Raw genomic sequence first — 6,000 nt, 5'->3', positions numbered from 1 at the left:
AATAAAACATACTCCTCATTTTTCCTATATTTAACACCTTTGTAGCATTTTCTGCATTTTATCAGAACAACAACAGAATTAAAATGATTGAATAGTCGTATCTGGTTTCATGTCATTTGCTTATATCTCAATTTTACCAGAACATTAACATAGTAGCATTGGATTTTGAAGCAGGATTAAGGCATTCGACCTTTCTGGTCTGCTCCTTCATTAATGTCATGGATGATCTGGTTCTTGTTGTAACCCTGTTTTCCTGTCCGTATTTGCCCTTCCTTTGCCCATCTCATAAAGGGGTGAGATATTAAAAATGATGAAAAGGAGTTGAATGTACATGTAAAGGTAAACAGTTTCCTCCAGTGGAAACATCCAGGATGGGCATAACTTTAAAATTGGGACAAAGCTACGAGGGTATGAAAGCAGGAAGCATTTTTCCACACAAAAATTGAGAGAAATCTGGAACTTTCTCATCGAAAATTTATTCAAACTGACATGTTAAAGCTGTGATTGGCCAAGTCTGTTATATCATGTAAACAATGTAAATACTTGACTGAAGCTACAGATGAGCAATAATGTAATTGAATAAGCATTATAGACCGGTGAGCTTAACAGCTGTCATAAAAACAGAAGACAGTTCAGCAGGTCTGGCAGCATCTGTGAAGAAAAAATCAGAGTTAACATTTCGGGTCTGGTGGCTCTTCTTCAGAGCTGATGGTAGCTAGGGTCTAGGCCCGAAACGTCAGCCGCTCTGCTCCTATGATGCTGCTTGGCCTGCTGTGTTCATCCAGCCCTGCACCTTGTTGTCTCGGTAGCTAGAAAACGTAAGTTTATATACTGAAAATAGGGAGGGGAATGGGCTAGGGAGTAAACGATAGGATAGAGCCCAAAGAGAGAGAAGAGCAGTTGGATAGATGAAGGAATTGATAATGATCTGGCTTGGAGGGTGAATAGTTGTTAATGGGGACTGTTAGTGACTAACAATAGGTAGTGTGTAATGGCAGGCGATATGATAACAAGAGATAACAAGGTGTAGAGCTGGATGAATACAGCAGGCCAAGCAGCATCAGAAGGCCTGGTGTGTGCAGTATAGTGCTAGGACATGGGAGAGTTCAGGCCCTGAAATTATTGAACTTGATATTGAGTCCGGACAGTTGCAGGGTCCCGAAGTGAAAAATGAGGTGTTGCTCTTCCAGCTTGCATTGAGCTTCACTGGAACACTGCAGCAAGCCAGCGACAGAGATGATGGCCAGGGAACAGGGTGGTGTGTTAAAGTGGCAGGCAACAGGTAGCTCAGGGTCTTTTTTGCGAGCAGAACATGGATCCGCGAAGCGGTTGCCAAGTCTACCAAGTCTTCGTTTCCCCAATGTAGAGGAGACCACATTGTGAGCAGCGAATGCAGTAGACTAGACTCTGAGAAGTGCAGGTGAAGTGTTGCTTCACCTGGAAGGTATGTTTGGGCCCTTGGATAGTGGGGAGAGAGGAGGGAAATGGGCAGGTGTTGTGCCATCGCTGGTTGCAGGGGAAGGAGCCGTTGGGTTGTGGGGGTGTGATTGGGGTGAAGGATGAGTTGACCAGTGTGTCCCAGAGAGAATGGTGTATGTGGAAGGTGGACAAGGGAGGGGAGGGGAATATGTGTCTGGTGGCGGCATCTCGCTGGAGGTGGCCAAAGTTGTGTCTGATGATCTTCTGGATGTGGATGCTGGTGGGATGTTAGATATTTGCTGCTCACAATATTGTCTCCTCTACACTGGGGAAACAAAGCTTAGACTGGATAACCGTATTGCAGAACATCTACGTTCTGCCCGCAATAAAGACACTGAGCTACCTGTTGTCTGCCACTTTAATGCACCACCCTGTTCCCTGGCCAACATCTCTGTCTCTGGCTTGGTGCAGTGTTCCAGCGAAGCTCAACGCAAGCTGGAAAAACAACACCTCATTTTCCACTCAGGGACCCTGCAGCCCTCCGAACTCAATATCGAATTCAATAATTTTAGGGCCCAACTCTCCCATGTCCTGGCCCCCCCACCCCACACTCCAGGCCTTGTTATCACATAGCCTGCTATTACACACTACCTATTGTTAGTCACTAACAGTCCCCTTTAACAACTATTCACCCTCCTAGCCAGATCATTATTAACTCCTTTGTCTATCCAACTGCTCTTCTCTCTCTTTGGGCACTATCCAGTCATTTACTCCCTACCCTATCCCCCTCCCTATTTTCAGCATATAAAAGTATGTTTTGCCAGCTATCACCAGTTCTGAGGAAGGTCACTGGACCCCAAACATTAACTCTGATTTTTTTCTTTACAGATGCTGCCTGACCTGCTGAGCTTTTCCAGCAAATTCTGTTTATTTCCTGATTTACAGCATCCGCAGTTTGTTGGTTTTATTTAGCTTAACATTTGTGATTGGTAAGTTACTTGAGAAGATTCTGAGGGATAAGATAAATATGCAGTTAGAAAGACAGGGTTTGATTATGTATAGTCAGCATGGCTTCATGTGTGGGAGATCATGCCTCACAAATTTGTTAAGAGTTCTTTAATGAAGTGATCAGAATGTTTGATGAGGGCAGGGCAGTTGACGTAGTATATGGATTTCAGTGAGGTCTTTGATAAGGTTCTACATGGTAGGCTGTTCTGGAAGGTTAGATTGCATGGAATCCAGGGAGAGCAGGCAAATTGGATACACAAGTGGCTCGATGGTAAGAAACAGACAGTAATAGTGGAAGGATGTTTCTTGTACTGGAGGCCTGTGACTAGTGGGTGTGCTTCAGGGGTCAGTGCTGGGCACATTGCTGTTTGTTATCTATATCAATGATTTGGATGAGAACGTACAAGGCATGATTAGTAAGTTTGTAGATGACACTAAAATAGGCTGTGTCATGGACAGTGAGGAAGATTATCAGAAATTGCAACAGGATCTTGATCAGTTGGGGAAGTGGGCTAAGAAAGGGCAAAATAAGTGTGAAATGTTCCAGTTTGGAAAGTCAAATCAAGGTAGAAGTTTCTTGGTGAATGGTGGGGCCTTAAGGAGTGTAGTGGAACAGAAGGACCTTAGAGTTCAGATGCACAGTTCTCTGAAGGTGGAGTCACAGGTACAAAGGGTAGTGAAGAAAGATTTTGGCACACTGGCCTTCATCGGTCATAAGCTAGAGGACATCGGTACATAAACAACATTTAAAAGGCTTATAGATGAATACTTGGATAGGGAAGGCTTCGAAAAAGATGGGCCAAGTGAAGGGAAACAAGGTTAGTGTGGATGGACATTTTGGTTGGCATGGAGCAGTTTGGGCCGAAGGGCCTATCTCTGTGCTATAGGACTCTATGATTCTATGAGAGAGTGTCTCAATGTGGTGAATGACTTCGACCTGTTCCTGTGATTTCATGTGAATTCTTTCAATGTTATATTTGTGACTGCATGAAATACAACTTCACTTTCTTTGATAAAGATAACAAGGTGTATAGCTGGATGAACACAGCAGGCCAGGCAGCATCAGAGGATTAGGAAAGCTGATGTTTTGGGTCTGGACCCTTCTTCAGAAATGGGGGAGGGGAAGGGGACTCTGGAATAAATAGAGAGAGGTGATGATGGAAGGTGGATAAGAGAGCAGATGGGTGGAGAGGGAAGGTCAAGGAGGCAGGGATGGAGCCAGTAAAGGTGAGTGTAGGTAGGGAATTGGGATGGAGGTTGGTCAATTGAGGGAAGACATAGAGGCCAAAGAGGCGGGGATGAGGTTGGTAGGTAGGAGGTGGAGGTGGTGGTTGGTCAGTGAGGTGGGAGGAGCGGATAGGTAGGAGAATAGACGGACAGGTCAAGGAGGCGGGGATGAGCTGGGCTGGTTTTGGGATGAGGTTGGGGGTGGGGAGATTTTGAAGCTTGTGAAGTCCACATTGAGACCATTGGGCTGCAGGGTTCCCAAGCGAAATATGAGGTGCTGTTCCTGCAGTCTTCGGGTGGCATCGTTGTGGCACTGGAGAAGTCCAAGGATGGACATGTCATCCAAGGAGTGGGAGGGGGAGTCGAAGTGGTTTGCGACTGGGAGGTGCAGTCGTTTGTCACGAACCTAGTGTAGGTGTTCCACAAAGCGGTTTCCAAGCCTCCGCTTGGTTTCTCCGATGTAGAGGTGGCCACATCGGGAACAGCGGATACAGTATACCACATTAGCAGATGTGCAGGTGAACATCTGTTTAATGTGGAAGGTTTTGTTGGGGCCTGGGATGGGGTTGAGGGGGGAGGTGTAGGGGCAGGTGTAGCACTTCCTGCGGTTCCAGGGAAAAGTGCCAGAGATGGTGGGGCTAGTGGGGAGTGTGGAGCAGACGAGGGAGTCACGGGGAGATCAGTCCCTCCGGAAGGCAGATAAGGGTGGGGAGGGAAAAATGTCCTTGATAGTGGGGTCAGATTGCAGGTGGCAGAAGTGGCAGAGGATGATGCATTGAATTTGGAGGTTGGTGGGGTAGTATGTGAGGATGAGGGGGATTCTGTCTTTGTTGTTTTTGCAGGGAGCGGGTGTGCGTGATGAGTTGCGGAAAATGCGAGAGATGCGGTCAAGGGCGTTTTCGACCACTGTGGAGGGGAAATTGCAGTCCTTGAAAAACGAGGACATCTGGGATGTTTGGGAATGGAATGCCTCATCTCAGGAGCAGATGCGGCAGAGGCCAAGGAATTGGGAATAGGGGTGGCATTCTTATTGGAAGGTGGGTGAGAGGAGGTGTATTCTAGGTAGCTGTGGGAGTCGGTAGGCTTGAAATAGATATCGGTTTCCAGGTGGTTGGCAGAGATGGAAACAGAGAGGTCCCGGAAGGAGAGAAAGGTATTGGAGATGGTCCAGGTGAACTTGAGGTTGGGGTGGAAGGTGTTAGTAATGTGGATGAACTGTTCTTTGGTTTCTTTTCACTTTCTTTGGTTTTCTTTGTAAAATATGTGTGTACATAATGAACATTCAATAATTCCAACATTGATAATATCTATTACCTGACTTAGATAATGTGTGCCAATGATCCAGCATTGCATTATTGCATCTTTTCTGGTGTACCTTTGATGTTATACAATCTAACATTCATAAGAACAGATGTGTGAAAAATCAAATTCTAACCTATAGTTTGTCTGTAAATTATCCGGACGATAATTATTTTACAGATGTTTAATGTGAAAAATCAAATTTCTTCATTACTGTGACATTAATTTGTTTGAAATTTGAAATACACTTTGATTTACACAAATGCTTCTCTTCTTAAATGTGCCTGTTGAAAAGTGAGATGGTTTGGTAAAGTGTAACAGTCCTCTTGAATAATCAACCAAATGCAACCCATACTCCACATCTTATGCCTCGTAGATTTTAAGAAGTCAATTTCCTTTTATAAATGATAATCTACAGTCTCTTTCAGTGTCTACCTCTCTGATAATTGCAGACTGATGAGGAAAGATATCAGGAAAATGAGAATATGTGATTATTATTATGATTAATTTATGTTTAATGTGAACTGACAAAGCTGGATTTATAAAACTTATAATAAATTGAAAAAAAAGTATGGAACACCACAAATAATAAAATAGTAATTTAGATCCATTGAGAAATATGGAATTGGAAATAACAACAGAAAATGTAACGTGTAGCTCTGGTTAACTTGGATGTTTCAATAATTTCTGAAAATCATGACACATTTCATCAATTAGACCATAAGATGAGCTGAATATGAGGAACAACCAAACTGTAACATGAGATTTAACCACATATATGGCCAAAAGATCAAGAAGTGATTTGATTTATTCCACTGGTATCAGATCATTACAAATAGGAAGGGAAATTAAAGATAAACAAGGAACTGTTTGTAGCATGTACATGGAAAAAGCAAATGAATTACATTGAGCTCAGGAATCTTTTGTCTATCTGTTCCCTCTTCCATCAACCTTCCTTCTATCAGTGATTTTTTTTTCCCAGGTGGAGACCAATAAATTGTTCCAGCTATTATCACTCACTATCATCACATTTGATAGAGGACCTGT

The sequence above is a fragment of the Rhincodon typus genome, chromosome 13 (assembly GCF_021869965.1).
Source record: "Rhincodon typus isolate 14 chromosome 13, sRhiTyp1.1, whole genome shotgun sequence".
NCBI lineage: Eukaryota > Metazoa > Chordata > Chondrichthyes > Orectolobiformes > Rhincodontidae > Rhincodon > Rhincodon typus.
The sequence above is the reverse complement of the archived record's forward strand: the minus strand, read 5'-3'. Positions refer to the sequence as shown.